The sequence below is a fragment of the Aquarana catesbeiana genome, linkage group LG01 (genome assembly GCF_042186555.1).
Source record: "Aquarana catesbeiana isolate 2022-GZ linkage group LG01, ASM4218655v1, whole genome shotgun sequence".
NCBI classification, from domain to species: Eukaryota; Metazoa; Chordata; class Amphibia; order Anura; family Ranidae; genus Aquarana; species Aquarana catesbeiana.
In genome coordinates this window covers 685,054,722-685,072,606 of record NC_133324.1, presented here as the reverse complement: position 1 = coordinate 685,072,606, position 17,885 = coordinate 685,054,722, and the positions used below count along the sequence as shown (strand labels likewise).

General features: G+C 39.9%; 1 long non-coding RNA gene across 2 annotated transcripts in view; it reads right to left on the bottom strand.

Annotated features, from left to right (window-relative positions):
- Positions 1–257: 257 nt before the first annotated feature.
- LOC141116920 (uncharacterized) overlaps positions 258–17,885 on the bottom strand; it is a 132,535-nt gene continuing 114,907 nt past the window's right edge. For both annotated transcript variants that reach the window (XR_012237076.1, XR_012237070.1), the window contains one exon: positions 258–1,077. This is a non-coding gene — a long non-coding RNA (uncharacterized lncRNA). The remainder of the gene's footprint in view (positions 1,078–17,885) is intronic.

Genomic DNA, 17,885 nt, shown 5'->3' with positions numbered 1-17,885 from the left:
AAAATCTCCTGCATTGTGCGTAAAATCCCATTACATATCTCGGACACAATAGGTTTTAAGAAGGATTGTGTACTTACTGTAAGTAAAGAAATAACAGGAAAGAAACGAATAGGGAAAGGTTAGTAAAAAAATAACAACAAATAAACACCAAAACACAAGAATCAATAGTATCTCAAAAGGTGTAAATACATAGATCTTAAATGTTTGGGAAAGTAATATTCCCATAAATTGGTGTGAGGTTGTGAGAGTGGTAACAAATACATTTATAATGTAAATTTATACAGCGTGCCAAATAAAATATTAAACAAAAATCAGAATGAACCTTATTGGCTTAATGTTAACCTTTTTATCCCCTAATGTGTGCATTGACTGTAATTGTATTATTGGTTGTTACTTCTATTTAGTTTAATTTCAGCATATTTATAAATAGACTTCTAAAGAAGTGAGTTTTGTAGTTGAGTTTCATGAACTATTAAAACACTTAGTGGTTTTTACCCAGAAAAAATTATCCCATATTCGATGTTTATACATGTAACAGTTTATCTTTTATATTGATGTTTATTGTTAAAAATGCAGAGCTTTAAACACACCCTTTATTGCTAGCAACATTGAAAATGGAAATTGATGGTTACAATTTAATTACATTTATATTGATCACTTAAAGCTGATTTTTGGGCAAACAGCTAAACAACCAGTTAAAATACTGGTTTACACACCAAAAGATTTGTATTTCATTTCATCCAGTTATGAGTTTTACATAGCTCTGTGACACTGCACAGACCTATCTGGCAAAGCAGAAAATCTGATTTTTCTCTGCAGCAGGAAATCGATAGTTACTGCATACACTTTCATTTCATACCATTTGCATAGTAATAGCTGTACAAACAACAGTTATTTTTGACAATCCAATATAACGTTACTTGAAAAATCTCCTTTTAGGTTGTGAGTTCTTCCTGTTTGCTGGCCATCCCTTTCCACAACTTCCTGCATTCCCTGCATGCTTTTCAGTGAAACCTTTATTGACTCCGCCTCCTGAAACTCCTACTCTCAGCACCTCTGTAGCTCAGAAGGCAGGCTCTGTGAAATTGTAAAAAAGACATTTACCTCCAGCAAGGCTTATTTAAAACACCTAGACATTTTCAAAAAAACATTATAAAAAAATATGGGGATTTGGTTACACCATATTGCTATATGGTGCTTAAGCCCATTTACTGCGACAAAGTACCCCATGATTAGTGGGTCCTACACTATCCATAGACTGGGAGATCCTGCTTCTCTGAACCATGGGAGCAATACACTCCTCTATATGAAAGAACTTGAGGTCTCCACCCATGACATAGGTGGACACTAATGAGAGGTACTTAATGAGTGAGTAGGGTGCTCCTCACCCAAAAGGATTTGGTCAGAATCCATACAATAGACAAACAAGATATTTGGGGGGCACACCCTAAATGATGCATTAAAGATGGTGCAGCCATAAGACCATACAACAGAACAAAATATTACAGCGCACACATGCAAAAAAGACATTTACCTCCTGCAAGGCTTATTTAAAAGACCTAGACATTTTCAAAAAACATTATCAAAAAATATGGAGATTTGGTCACACCATATTGCTATATGGTGCTTAAGCCCACTTACTGCGACAAAGTTCCCCATGATTAGTGGGTCCTACACTATCCACAGACTGGGAGATCCTGCTTCTCTGAACCGTGGGAACAATACACTCCTCTATATGAAAGAACTTGAGGTCTCCACCCATGACATAGGTGGACACTAATGAGAGGTACTTAATGAGTGAGTGGGGTGCTCCTCACCCAAAAGGATTTGGTCAGAATCCATACAATAGACAAACAAGGTATTTGGGGGCGTACATAAAGGATGCATTAAAGATGGTGCAGCCATAAGACCATACAACAGAACAAAATATTACAGTGCACACATGCAAAAAAGACATTTACCTTTAGCAAGACTTATTTAAAACACCTAGACATTTTCAAAAAACATTATCAAAAAATATGAGGATTTGGTTGTTCTGTTGTATGGTCTTATGGCTGCACCATCTTTAATGCATCATTTAGGGTGTGCCCCCCAAATATCTTGTTTGTCTATTGGTCTATTAATTCTGACCAAATCCTTTTGGGTGAGGAGCACCCCACTCCCTCATTAAGTGCCTCTCATTAGTGTCCACTTGTGTCATGGGTGGAGACCTCAAGTTCTCCCATATAGAGGAGTGTATTGCTCCCATGGATCAGAGAAGCAGGATCTCCCAGTCTGTGGATAGTGTAGGACCCACTAATCATGGGGTACTTTGTCGCAGTAAGTGGGCTTAAGCACCAATATGGTGTGACTAAATCCCCATATTTTTTGATAATTTTTTTGAATATGTCTAGGTGTTTTAAATAAGTCTTGATGTAGGTAAATGTCTTTTTTGCATGTGTGTGCTGCAATATTTTGCTCTGTTGTATGGTCTTATGGCTGCACCATCTTTAATTCATCTTTTAAGGGGTACCCCCAAATATCTTGTTTGTCTGTGAAATTTGTGACACAGCGATGCCTACTAACAGGACATAATTAATTAATGTCACAGAATTGAATGCGTGGGGATCTTCACAAAATAAGTATACAAACTTTAAGATGATTCAGATCATTAGGAGTAGGGCTAGAGTTAAAATACAATGTGAAAATAAATATATGATTTTACATTTTGACCATAAATATGCTTTAAGTAATACCGACTAGGGATGAGCTTGATGTTCGAGTCAAGTGTAAGTTCGACTCGAACATCGGCTGAACAGCGAATATTATGAGGCGTTCGCAGGAAATTTGAGTGCCAGCAGTACCAGCCAGCACAATAACTGCTGGCTGGTATTGCTGGCGGGTACTGTTGGTGGGTACTGTTGGTGGGTACTGCTGGCGGGTACTGCTGGCAGGTACTGTTGGTGGGTACTGTTGGTGGGTATTGCTGGCTGGTTCCCAACCGACCATCCCAGAGCATCAGTGTGACAGAAGCTGGCGCTGGAGGAAGCATGTGACTGCAGTAGAGAGCAGAGCCAATGCTTCCTGTATCGCTCCTGTCACAGGCGGAGCGCATTTGGTATCACTCCGCCTGTGACAGGAGCCAACGCTATACAGGAAGCATTGGCTCTGCCTCCTCTATCACTGGCTCTGTTCTTCACACTGATGCTCGGGAATGGTGGGTCGGGAACCCGGGATCTGGGCTTGCCGACCCGTTATCCCAGAGCAGAAGGTGGCAGGCTACATCAGAGGGCGATTGGGCACCCCTGCCCTAGAGGGAAAGGCTTTATTTCTTCATTTTATAACATATATTATTATCCACTCCCACAGTTGAAAAAATGCCATATATGAAAAAATGGGAACAGGAGTGGGAAGACCAATTCTCTTTAGAGGGATGGTCAACTATGGTAGGTAACCTACGTAAATTCACTTGTTCTCTCTCCATTAGAGAAACAGCTATAAAAGTTTTAACTAGATGGTATTTTACACCATCTTGATTACATGGCATGTTTTCTGAGACCTCTTATTGCTGTTTTAGAGGCCGCAATGACAAATAATCTTTTTTTTTATATATTTTGGAGTTGTGAAAAGCTACAACCAACACGGCAAAGAGTATCGACCTTAGCCTCTCAGTTATCGCCTAATTCTATTATTCTCACTTCACCCATGTGTTTATTATTTGCTTCTATTCCCAATGTGCCTTTATCCTTAGGAAAATTAATCCACACACTATGTGTAGCAACAATGTGGGCCATTGTGTTTAATTGGAAAAATCCATCTGTACCTGACAAAATCAATGCTATTATGTTGTCAGAGGGAATTTTTCACACTCTTACTGATTCCATGCACACCTTTTATGCAAAATGGGATATCTGGTCTTCTGTTTGCAATACAATAGAGAATTAATGTTTTTTTTTTTTATATATATATATATATATATAAATTTCTTATTAGGGCATTGATGGTATGGTCACAACTGATATGTCTTATGCACCTTTTTTTTTTTCATTTTTTTTTTTTTTCATTTTATGTCATGTTTGTTTTTGGATGAACACATTATAACAAAAAAAAAAAAATCTTCATTTGATCTATGTTTATTATAACATTGTAAACGTATCGGCTCTTATGCCTACTAAAGTGATACTATTATGTTTATATTTTGTAATAGTATCTGACATATGATATTAAAAAAATAAAAAATAAGATACATACTGTAAATGTAACATGGTTAAGGAAGTGCTGGCAGCAGTTATATCCACAAAAAGGCATAATAAATTTCTGAATGGTCACATACCTGTATATGATCTGCATGCTAAACAAATTCTGTTGCTGAAGACTTCTGAACTTGCTACACTTACTGTATAATGTAATATGCATTAGTCCATTTTCAAAAGACATAATACATTTTTATACACTTCAGAAAAAAAAATCTGCTGCGCTGAAAATGATTTCCTTAGATTGTTTTCCTTCATGAATGATTTTAAAATAACAATTTGAAATGCTCTCAAATTTCTATCATGGTGGTATTTTCCTATAATGCTTTTGAAGTATTGGAACATTGTCTTTGATCTCAAACCAAACCAGCAGTACGATGTCAAGAAAACAGCACCTCTGTAATCCATGACTGTTTAAACAATGTGCTCATTGCTAATGGTGACCAAATGCCAGGTGTTTAACCTTGCAGGCATTTACAAATTGTGCAAGCCTCCATCAGGAATCTAAAATGAAAATGTCCAGCCTTTTTATAATAATGCCCCATGCACAACAACAAGGTACACGTGCTGCTAATGTTATTTGATCTGCACAAGCTGTTGTGTGGTCCTGCTTAGAGATTATATGCCTTGTACTGAGATAAGCACATTTTTTATTATTCATTTTAGGAGAAGTAAAGCTTTAGGAATGCCAAATGTGGAAGGATGATCCTTATATGACATATGTTGTGTTTATTAAAAGTTGTTACAAAGGAAAAGAAAAATTATTATGCAGCTGTAAGATATGAAAGATGTTTGGCTGAATGATTTCCCTCAGCTTTCACGGAATTAATTATTATAAAAGACAGGAAAAATATAAATAAAGGGATGCTTGCTACCTGCCATTACCAATGATTCCATCCAGTGCTATGGAGAGCCTTATGCCGCGTACACACGGTCGGACTTTTCGTCTACAAAAGTCCAACGGACGCTGACGGACTAAAGCTGGCTGGTAATCCGATCGTGTGTGGGCTTCTCCGGACTTTCAACGTACTTTTTTAGCCTCAAATCCGACGGACTTTAGATTTGAAACATGCATCAAATCTTTACGTCGTAACTACGACGGACCCCGAAGTCCGCTCGTCTGTATGCTAGTCCGACGGACAAAAAAACGACGCATGCTCATAAGCAAAAACTAAACGGAAGCACTCGGTCTAGTAAAACTAGTGTTCGTATTGTAGGTAGCACATTCATCACGCTGCAAAATCTGTGATCGTTGAATGCAGCGCATTTTATTTCTTCTTTACGAATGCTCTAAAGAACGAAGGTGTTTTGCTGTTCATAATCAGAGTTCTCCCAAACTGATTTCTGGATTCTTTTTCTCTTTGATCTCATGAATGATATAGTATGCATTTTAAAAACAAGGTTTCCATACTAATAATACTTTTTCCCCTTTTTTTTTTTTTTTTTTTAGGTTTGTAAAGTTAACACAAAGAACCCATTATTCTTTTTTTTTTTTATAGTGATTATTTTTTAGTTTTTAGATAAAGTTAACCCAAAGCACCGTTTTTGGTTATGTAAATTTTTTTATTTTCAAGACTTACCACTTGAACATTATTAACATTAGTAATGTATTTTTGGTGTGTTTTTTCCAAACTCAATGAGATTGTTGTCCCTTGTTAATTTAACATTGTGTGTAAAATCAATGATTTAAAAGAAAACACATAAAGTCTTTTGCTAAACTCAAAAAAGATCCATTTATTCATGGTCAAAATAAAATAAAGAGGAAGTCAACGCTGGAAAAAGTCGGTGTACAAGAAAATTGGGATCTTGCGGAGTCCATATAAGAGGGAGCACAATCAGCACCAGCAGATGATCTAGATGTCCCCAGACTGTGGTCCTACAACAGCCTGCGTCTTATGTCAGACCAGACTGAACCCAGGTCATCACTTTCTTCTCTTCCCTGCAGCCTTTCCTCCACGCTGCCCTGCAGCCTTCCCTGTAGCCTTCTTTTGAGGCTGTGGCTCTGGTGTTTCAGTTGTGGCAGGAGGAGGAGGAGGAGGAGGAGGAGGAGGGGGGGCTGCCTCATGTAGTTGGGTGTTTTGTGTTAGCGTGCCCTGCAGCCCCTTATGGATTGTTTCCCCAAATAGGCGCTCACAAATGAGGCGCTGCTCCCAATCCATCTGAAGAAGCCTGCTGGCTAAGTAGCAGCCATAGGATTCTTCCGCTTCGGGGGGGCTCCTTAAAAAACGGGTGGCCTCTTGCATGAGGCGCAGGGATGCGTCCTGTGTGACCATCCCCTTCCTGGCCCTTTTTTTGGGAAGGTGGAGGGGAGGCACTTGGGATTCGGTCAGGCTCCTACTGGGCCCAGCCACCTCACTTGGCCCAGCCACCTCACTGGGAGCAGCCACCTCACTGGGAGCAGCCACCTCACTGGGAGCAGCCACCTCCTGCCTGACACTGGGCCCAGCCTCCTCCAGGATGATGGTGAATCCGGCCTCCTCCAGGCTGTCCATGGGCCCGGTCTCCTCCTGCCTGCCACTTTCCCCACATTCCTCCTGGATGGACTCATCCTGTGTATAAAAAAAGGACAATAGTTTGAGTATGTTTTTTTGGGTTCATCAATGACACACAGTTTGCTTCTCATGAATAGCAAATTCAATGTGAATACATCTCTTTAATAAAAGAGTCTAATCAGACACCCTAATTATTTCAAGCAGGTGCCAAACATATTTAGCCACTACTGTCAATTGATATGTATACACAATTTTGAGTGCAAAATTATTTTAGACAATTATAACATCCAGTTAACATCATTAATATTAGTACAGTAAATATTTGTTAAAATAATTTACCTGACTCCAGATGGTCATATCTGGTTCATCCAGGATGGAAGACCCAGCTTGCTCCTCATCAGCCTCTGCTGGGGTGGAGGGAAGGGTGGAGGGAAGGGTGGAGGGAAGGGTTGAAAGTGATGGCCTGGCTTCATTCTGGTCATCCAGAAAACGGAGTTGATTGTAGTACCACAGCCTGGGTACATAAACATCATCTGCTGATGCTCCTGATCTCCTTGATTCCTGGATCTTCTTATGCTCCCTCTTATACATGTTCCTCAAGACCCCAATTTTCTTGAGCAATGTCTCCATTGTTGCTTCCGGGATGGTCGCCTGGACAAAGGACAGAAGTCTCTCCAGCGTTGACTTCCTCACATGCTTTGCATAATACTGAGGGTGTTTCACCTCCCACAAATTCCTCATCTCTCGATATTTCGAAATAAAAGCTGTAAGGAACTCTGGATCCTTAAATAGGGGATTCATTATATCTGGAAAAGATGAAGTCACAAGACAAAAAACACTTTTATTATAGGTTTCTGCTAACCCCTCATCATCTTCTCCCTATGTAGGCCTCATCAATCTATCAAGCCATATAGGCCGCTTGCTACAAAGTCATGACCATAAAACCCAAAAAATATATATCTAAAATTACCTTCGTTTTGTAACGTCCTGGTCCACTATCACCTACCACAGAACGTACGTACGACACGTGCGCAAGGGCCCTCTTTACACACTACGCATGTGTGAAACTCCGCCTGCGTCGCCCGCCCCTGACGTTCGAAATTAACTCATGTTCTCCGCCCCCTAATTCGACGCACAGAATGTACGTACGACACGTGCGCAAGGCCCCTCTTTATACACTACGCATGTGTGAAACTCCGCCTGCGTCGCCCGCCCCTGACGTTCGAAATTAACTCATGTTCTCCGCCCCCTAATTCGACGCACAGAACGTACGTACGACACGTGCGCAAGGCCCCTCTTTATACACTACGCATGTGTGAAACTCCGCCTGCGTCGCCCGCCCCTGACGTTCGATTTTAACTCATGTTCTCCGCCCATTTTTTGTTACGGCGCGTAGTGGAGTAAATAATGGCGGAGACACCTGATATGTTGACGACCTCAGGTAGTGGAGACAGCCCGGAGGCTGGAACGTCAACAAAATCTATGAGGCCTAGATTTAAGGCCTCTAATATGAGTTTTAAAGAGATGGTGGAGATGGTGGCCATTCTTCACAAAGACGACTATGATGGGAAGTATGGGCCGTACGCACGGCCAAATTTGCGCAAGGCCAAAATAATGGCGAAGGTCGTGGACACTTTGCAGGCATCTTTTGGGGTCCAGCGCTCCAGAGATCAACTGAGAAAAAGATGGTCTGACCTGAAACTCAGGGAGCCGGATCAATACCGACGTATCCGGAAAGTTCTTAAAAAAAGTAAGTACTTGTCGTGTTTTTCTCTTGTGTTTATTACCTTGTATACTGCTCCATGTGCTTTTCCTTCCTATACGATTTTTTGTTCATCGTTTTAAACGATCTTTTAATAAACCTCGTTACATATCTATAGATAGATCTATCTATATATATAAAGATATATATATAGATATAGATATATAGATATATATATATAGATATAGATATATAGATATATAGATATATAGATATAGAGATATATATATAGATATAGAGAGAGAGAGAGAGAGAGAGAGAAATATATAGAGAGAGAGAAATATAGAGATAGGTAGATAGATAGATAGATATAGAAATGTAAAACATTCTTTTGGAATATTTTAAGTTATCTTTTTTTTTTTTCTTTACATTTAGTTAGATATTTATAGATTTTGTTCCAGATATAGAGAGAGAGAGATCAAAAGATTATTAACTATATTTTGAGATATTGATATCTAGATATCTATCTATCCGATATGTCTTTATAATTTTAAATATTGAGGTAAAATAGGAACTCTACACAAACCACTTCACTACAAATGTTGGAAAATTACTATGTACTAAAATATCTGTGTGCTAAGTAGATTAATAATTTTTTGTTTCACATAGGGGAAAAATCACTCAGCCAACAAGAAGACAGTCCACCCCAAGCCAAACATGATTGGGAAATCAGCCCAAGTCCCACTGAGGATGTGGAGGAAGGAGAGGTGGGCGACATGGGCACCCCACCAGGTGAGTGTCTGACACACCAGCTTACGGTAATCTATGCATGGCTGCCTTTTGTTTAATGTAATTTGTCTACTCTATTTTAGGGGATCTGGTTGTGCTTGATTCAAGCAACAGCACCACCCCCGAGGATGTGGAGGAATTATGCTACATGGGCACCCCACCAGGTCAGTGTCTGAGACAACAGCTTTATTATGGTAAGGTAAACTATGTATGTGTGCATATTTCTAAAGACATTTTTTGGTTTCATTCCACTTTAGGTACAACAAGAAGTGACTATTTCACCTCAGAAAGTGCCCAACGGCTAATTGGTCAAATAATGGCCTGGAATAAGGACATCGATGAAATGCGTAATCGGCTGGATCGTATGCAGCAGGAAATGAAGGACATGATTGATGTTTTGGGTCGAATCTAAATGCCCTTTTTGAAACCCCAAAACATCAATCATGTCCTTCATTTCCTGTTTTGCTGACCCCATTCTGGGCCTTCTCTTTCTTTTTTTGGCTGAACAGAAATGGCTGTTTAACCTAATTTAAAAAAGGAGGGCTGTTTCTCGTAAATACCTAAAAAATCCACAAAAAAATAAAACTTGATTTTCTCAAAAACCCAAAAAAAAAAAAAAAACTTGATTTTCAAAAACCAAAAAAAAAAAAAAAAAACTTGATTTTAAAAAAACTAAAAAAATAACAAAACTTGATTTTCAAAAAAACAAAAAAATAAAAAAAAATTGATTTTAAAAAACCAAAAAAACTAACAAAACTTGATTTTCAAAAAAAAAAAAAAAAAAAAAAAACTTGATTTTCAAAAACCAAAAAAAATAAAACTTGATTTTAAAAAAACTAAAAAAATAACAAAACTTGATTTTCAAAAAAACAAAAAAAATAAAAAAAAATTGATTTTAAAAAACCAAAAAAAAACTAACAAAACTTGATTTTCAAAAAAAAAACAAAAAAAAAAAAACTTGATTTTAAAAAACCAAAAAAAATAAAACTTGATTTTAAAAAAACCAAAAAACTAACAAAACTTGATTTTCAAAAAAACAAAAAAAATAAAAAAAATTGATTTTAAAAAACCAAAAAAAACTAACAAAACTTGATTTTCAAAAAAACAAAACAAAAAAAAAACAAAAAAAAAAAAAGCCTGTTTGCGAAAATCAAAAAGCCAAAAATATTTTTTTGTGGATTAGGTAGAAATATTTAAATATAATTATATTTTTCTACATTATTAAGATATCATTATATTTTTGTCTATGAACATTTTATACTAAATGCAGAACTGAATGCATAACAACCATTAATAAAAACATCTCCTTATAGGAATTAAATAAATGTGTGGTTTGTTATTTCAAGGCTCAGTATCAGTTTGGTTATAATTGTAAAAAAGTTGTTTACAGTGGCAATGGAGCTTATTTAGACATTTAAAATTAAAATACAGTTGGCACTACAACTGCTCGACCATAACCTAGGAGACAGCCCAAAAGAAAGGCAAGCAATAAATATAATGCAAGATTTCATCAATATTTTTTTTATTGTAAAAAATTATATATCCTGGCCCATTGCAATGGCCCCCCTACCCATAAAATAATTAACATATTGCTGTCTAACTTGACGGGCACTTTGGGGGGCCAAGCCAGTACGGACAGTATCCAGGCCCGTAAGGTTGGCATCTATTTGTCCGGCCTCAGGCCCAACTGTGCCTATATAATTCTGAGAATGTTTGTTTAAAAAGTTGTGCAGAATGCAGCACGATAAAATGATAAAATTAAGTTTGTATTCCGCCAAATTAATGGCTGTTTGAAACAGGCGGAACCGGCTGGCCAGAATTCCAAACGCATTCTCAACCACTCTTCTAGCTCTGGCCAGCCGGAAATTAAAAACCCTCCTCTCCGGGGTGAGGGTTCTTTGGGGGAATGGCCTCATGAGGTGCTTGCTGAGAGCGAAGGCTTCATCGGCAATGAAGACAAAGGGGAGTCCTTCCACGTTATCCGCATCAGGTGGCAATCCCAGGCCACCACTCTGGAGACGCTGGCAGAACTCCGTCTGGGCAAATACTCCTCCATCCGACATCCGGCCATTCTTCCCCACGTCCACATATAAAAAATCATAGTGTGCCGACACCACCGCCATTAAAACAATACTGTGGAACCCCTTATAATTAAAATAGTATGACCCCGAATGGGGTGGTGGCACAATGTGGACATGTTTCCCATCTATAGCCCCTCCACAATTGGGAAAGTCCCAACGGCTGGCAAAATAGGATGCCACAGTCTGCCATTCCTGTGGCGTTGAAGGAAACTGGGGAATCAAACAAGAAAACCAAAATCAATTAATTTGGAAGCTAACATTGCAAGAAAATTAGACAATTAAAAACATTATTCCCCAGCATCAGTATAACATTCAATAATTTAATTCTTCTGGAATAACTAATATGGAAAGGCACACTTATCAGATTGCTCACCCCCTCTGATGGAACATTGATTACATTTTAGGGGGTTGTGAAATCCCTAAAAAAGATTACTTTTAGGACACGCAGGAATTTAGGGACTAAAAAGGCTACAAGACTGCAGTTGTCGCACTCTGCAGGTGCAGTTGCTAACCAGCTTACAGTAAATGAGGTAATGTAAAAAGGCATTCATGTTGCAAGGAGTACACAATCACATGCAAGGGCAATTAATGAAAACACTTTGAGGCTTGCATATGATTTGATGATGGAAATCAGCAGAGCTTCTGCTCATTTACTAAAGCACTGGAACAAATGCACTTGTAGAGTGCACATGCATTTTGCAAACTGCAACATATATTTGCTTTAGACAAATCAACACCACAGAACATTCAAGAAAATTTTTACGAGGGTGGGGGGGGGTTGTGAAATCTAGATAATTGCTAATTAGCAGCACACTATTTGGAGTGAGTTTAGGTGGGGGGGGGTTGTGAAATCTAGATAATTGCTAATTAGCAGCACACTATTTGGAGTGAGTTTAGGTGGGGGGGGTTGTGAAATCTAGATAATTGCTAATTAGCAGCACACTATTTGGAGTGAGTTTAGGTGGGGGTGGGTGGGGGGGTTGGGAAATCTAGATAATTGCTAATTAGCAGCACACTATTTGGAGTGAGTTTAGGTGGGGGTGGGTGGGGGGGTTGGGAAATCTAGATAATTGCTAATTAGCAGCACACTATTTGGAGTGAGTTTAGGTGGGGGGGGGTTGTGAAATCTAGATAATTGCTAATTAGCAGCACACTATTTGGAGTGAGTTTAGGTGGGGGTGGGTGGGGGGGGTGGGAAATCTAGATAATTGCTAATTAGCAGCACACTATTTGGAGTGAGTTTAGGTGGGGGTGGGTGGGGGGGTTGGGAAATCTAGATAATTGCTAATTAGCAGCACACTATTTGGAGTGAGTTTAGGTGGGGGGGGGGGTTGTGAAATCTAGCTAATTGCTAATTATAAGCACACTAAATACACTCAAACAAAATACATTCAAAATGAGTAGACTAGGTGGATATGTTCCCATCACTTCATGCTGGGAAGGTTATTGAAGGAAAATATACATGCATGACAAAAAATAACAGGAAAAAAATCCAGCATGTGTGAGGATAAAAAGGGGACATTCACACTATATTGCAATGATGGTAAGTAGTGTTTGAAGCAAGAAATACATTACATTATCAAAGATTACATAAAAGAACATGTGATGCTAATAAAAGAAAAATATCTTACCTTAATATAGTCCTTCTGCAGGACCTGGATGATGGCAGAACAGGTCTCTGGGATAATGATCCCCAGAGCCTGGGGGGAGATGCCTGTCGAGAACTTAAGGTCCTGCAGGCTTCTCCCTGTGGCCAAATACCGCAAGGTAGCGACCAGCCTCTGCTCCGGAGTGATGGCTTGCCTCATGCAGGTATCCTGCCTGCTGATATAGGGGGTCAGCAAAGCCAACAAATGGTCAAAAACGGGGTCCGTCATCCGGAGAAAGTTCCTGAAATCCTCAGGATTATTCTCACGGATCTCACGGAGCAAAGGCATGTGACAGAACTGGTCACGCTGAAGCAACCAATTCTTGGTCCATGAACTCCTCCTCGCCCTGTTCATGGACTGGTCTTGGGCTGAAGAATAAACTACAGCACCAAGCACATACAATGCACAAGCTCTACGACGAGTACGTACAGGTAACATGGTTTCAAAACGGTCGGCTGGTCAGAACGCACTAAACAGAACGCACTGAAGAACAGCAAGGCCTGTGAAGAACGACCTGAAAATCAGGAACGAGCGGCCAATAAAACAAAGATTTCTCAATGCCAACTGACCAAACGCACTGAAAAGCAGATACAAACCTCACAAGCACAGACTGAACAACAGTTAAAACGAACTGAAAAATACGAGTCTCACAAGCGCGAATCGTCTCTCACCAAACTTCTACTAACACGAGATAAACACGAGATTAGCAGAAGGAGCCCAAAGGGTGTCGTACGGGCTATTGAACTTCCGTTTTATAGTCTCGTCGGACTTGGTGTACGTCACCGCGTACTAGGCTGTCGTACTTTTGTGTGGTCGTGTGTAGGCAAGTCCGTTCGTAAGAAAGTCTGCCGCAAGTCCGCCGAAGGTACGTCGGAAGTATGTCGGACAGGCTGTCGGACTTTTGTAGACGAAAAGTCCGACCGTGTGTACGCGGCATTAGAATTGGTTCTGGTATACACATCACTTGGAGTAATTGGCGTATAGAATTTAATTTTTACTTCCAAAGATTAATGTCCTTCTCATAAAGTAACAATTGCCAGAAATATGTGTACAGTCGATTCATTTCAACAGATTCTTGCCTACCTTTCACAACACATACAACTTAGCAGCCTTTGAGCTAGTGTAGGTTTAAGAAATGGTATTGTCATATCACTATAATATAAATATATATATTTTTTTTTTTTTCATTTTTATTTAGCACATTATGTAACATTCAACCCTTCCCCCTTGACACAGCCCTGGATTATAGGGAAAAACATGTTAAATTATTTTTGGATATTGGTGAGAGTTTGATACCATAGACAGGATCAGCAATTGGGCCTAGAAATGGTTGAAGTGGATATTTCTTATTCAGGATCATGTACTTAACTCTCTGCTAATATCTCCGCACACATCTGTTAGTATTATTGTGCATTTACAGTTTTGATCATTTTTGTATTTTTACTTTGAGATAAGTAAAAGTAAAATTTTGGGACTCTATGGGTTTAATGTGCAAAGAGAAAAGTGCATTGCTCACACATAAAATAGTCAGCGTTGATTCCCACAAAGTGGTCCAATTATTACTGCATTTGGATTATTCAGGCATTTTTGAGAGCATCTTTAAGGTCATAAAGTTTCTAATGCTAAGCAACCAATACTTCTACCACATTGAGGCAGTGTATAGACCACCCTGGATATACTTAGTGTGGGCTGCAATATTATAATATCTCTGCTGTATGTGATATTTACTCAGCCTATCTTGTATTTCCCTTGTTTTTAAAATTTCTTTCTTAGATATACAGAGCGGTGATGTTTTTCCAGTGTGTTTGGCATGAACCAAATTAGAAAAGATGTGAGCAGCTTGGGCAGGGCCGGGACAAGGGGTGGGCTGAAGGGATAGCTGCCCTGGGTGCAGTAATTCACTGTAGAGATGGGGGCGCCTTTCTTCAGTTACAAGGCTGACAGGAGTAGTGACAGAAGCAATGATATTGAAAAGTGAATTACTGCTGGGTCTAGGATCCCCTGAGCTTGCACATCATGGGGGGGGGGTGCATCTTTGCCTTGGGTGCTGGACAACCTTATCCTAGCACTGAGCTTGGGTTGCAGCCAAGCAGAGAAATGAGTATGGTGAAAGAGACTCAAAAAGACTAGCATGCAGACAGGGCTTTACCAGCACACCCAAAAAGTATGAGACGTCAACACACGCAGTTACCTAAATGTTTTACAATACTTCCTGTAGCCAAGCCCTGGGCCTCTTTAGGCTTCGAAGAGCTGATATCCTTCTGTGTAGGGTGGGTTACAAGGCATGATGAGTGTAATGCAAGATGAACAGGTGGGCGCCAGACACTTCTTGAATGCAAAGAGATTTATTGTCTTTTAAACAGAACTGGGGCAGAGAGAATTGGGACCAGCACACCCTTAGGTAGATGCAAAGATAATTAGCAGACTCTGAGACTTCTATAGGTAGACAGATATACAGGTGAATGTGGATACCACTTTTGTATAGGTAGGACCGTTGCCTCAATCTTGTAGATATTACTAATGGCAATTGTATTCAAGTATTGCAATACAAACAGTTCTCAGTGTACCCCACACTCACTCACTGTGGGTCTTCACTCAACGAGCTCCCAGTCGCTCACTAGACTTCAGATCCCCTGAGCTCTTCTGCTTTAGCACTACTCAGTACCTACCTCAAGCGTAACCCCCGCTTCCCTGCTGGGTCCCTGGCTTGGCACTCACAGATTCTCCTCAAGCTTCACCCCCGCTGACACGTTAGGTCCCTGGCTTGGCACTCGCTGATGTTCCACAAGCGTCACCTCTGCTGTCCCACTGCGTCCCTGACTTGACACTTGCTGAAGTTTTCCCACTTCTTCACTGTCCCCAGCTGGCGAGAAGTTTGCTCTGGTACTGGCCTCAACTTACTCACAGTGGTCTCTGGTAGCAAGGCAGATGGTTCCCTTAGTGGCAACAGCTTCCCCTTTACCTCCGACCATGACTGGTTCCCTGCCTGGCGGAACCGTTACTTCTGATTGGACTACAAGCCCACAGTCCCAACGCTGCTTTCCTGCTTCTGGATAGGCCCTCAGACAGCTTAGAAGCCAAATGTCCCCGGGATAGACCTTAGGTTTCTGGCCTAGCAGCCCGGGGCACCACAACACACGTCCACCCAAACAGCAGTCCAGGTGGCACAGAACCCTGATCACCTGACTCCACCCAAATAAACAGGTTCTCCCAGCAGGCCAAGGGACTCAAGAAGATCTCTGCCCATTGGCTGAGACACCCCATTCATTCCTAATCTGTCCTTGCAATGTCCTTGTCTTTTCAGAATTAGGGGGAAATCAGTTGAACTAAATTTGATAGCAACCCTGCCTAAACATCAGGGTGCTACATTTAGAAATTGAAATGTATAATATGAGATTACATAATATGAGATTTATAGTAAATAGATTTACATTTTTTAAATGCATTCAAAAGTTTATGTGCCATTGAGTTGTTTTAAGTTGTGCTGACAAATAATTATCTATATAGTCAGGCCAACCATGGAAATCGCAGGCCCAATACAGCTGTGCTTTTTGACATATTAGGATATAGGTGAGGCTGGTTTAATCACTCAACATTTGTGCACGTCTGTTTGGGATTAAGGTGGAGCACTGTATTGTATGGGCAGGTTTTATGACTCTGTTTTGGTAGGAGTTTTTTGATTGGGCTAAACGTGGAGTGGGATTTGCAATCATATTAATATTATTATATTCTTGTATGTGAATGTATATAGTGGTTTGATTTTATTGACGTATACTGTATATAACAGAGATTGATATTCTGTTCATATTTATTCCATTGGATAAATATATTATGTCAAAAGGTGGGGATTGTTTTGCTTAACTATATATATATATAAATTATAAAAAATTATATAAAAGAATAGTGGTTTTGGGTAGGTAGGCACTGATAATTGTGTATATATATATATATATATATATATATATATATATATATATATATAAACACTATCTCACAAAAGAGAATACACCCCTCACATTTTTGTAAATATTTTATTATATCTTTTCATGTGAGAACACTGAAGAAATGACACTTTGCTACAATGTAAAGTAGTGAGTGTACAGCTTGTATACCAGTGTAACCTTGCTGTCTCCTCAAAATAACTCAACACACAGCCATTAATTGTCTAAACCGCTGCCAACAAAAGTGAGTACACCCCTAAATGAAAATGTCCAAATTAAGCCCAAAGTGTCAATATTTTGTGTGCCCGCCATTATTTTCCATCACTGCCTTAACCCTCTTGGACATGGAGTTCACCAAAGCTTCACAGGTTGCCACTGGAGTCCTCTTCCACTCCTCCATGATGACATCACGGAGCTTATGGATGTTAGAGACCTTTCGCTCCTCCACCTTTCCGTTTGAGGATGCCCCACAGATGCTCAATAGGGTTTAGGCCGAGAGAAATGCTGGGCCAGTTCATCTCCTTTACCTTCAGCTTCTTTAGCAAGGCAGTGGTCATCTTGGAGATGTGGTTGGGGTCGTTATCATTTTGGAATACTGCCTTGTGGCCAAGTCTCCGAAAGGAAGGGATCATGCTCTGCTTCAGTATGTCACAGTACATGTTGGCATTCATGGTGCCCTCAATGAACTGTAGCTTCCCAGTGCCGGCAGCACTTATGCAGCCCCAGACCATGACACTCCCACCACCATGCTTGACTGTAGGCAAAACACACTTGTCTTTGTACTCTTCACCTGGTTGCCGCCACATGCGCTTGACACCATCTGAACCAAATAAGTTTATCTTGGTCTCATCACACCACAGTACATGGTTCCAGTAATCCATGTCCTTAGTCTGCTTGTCTTCAGCAAACTGTTTGCGGGCTTTCTTGTGCATTAACTTTAGAAGAGGCTTCCTTCTGGGACAACAGCCATGCAGAACAATTTGATGCAGTGTGCGGCAT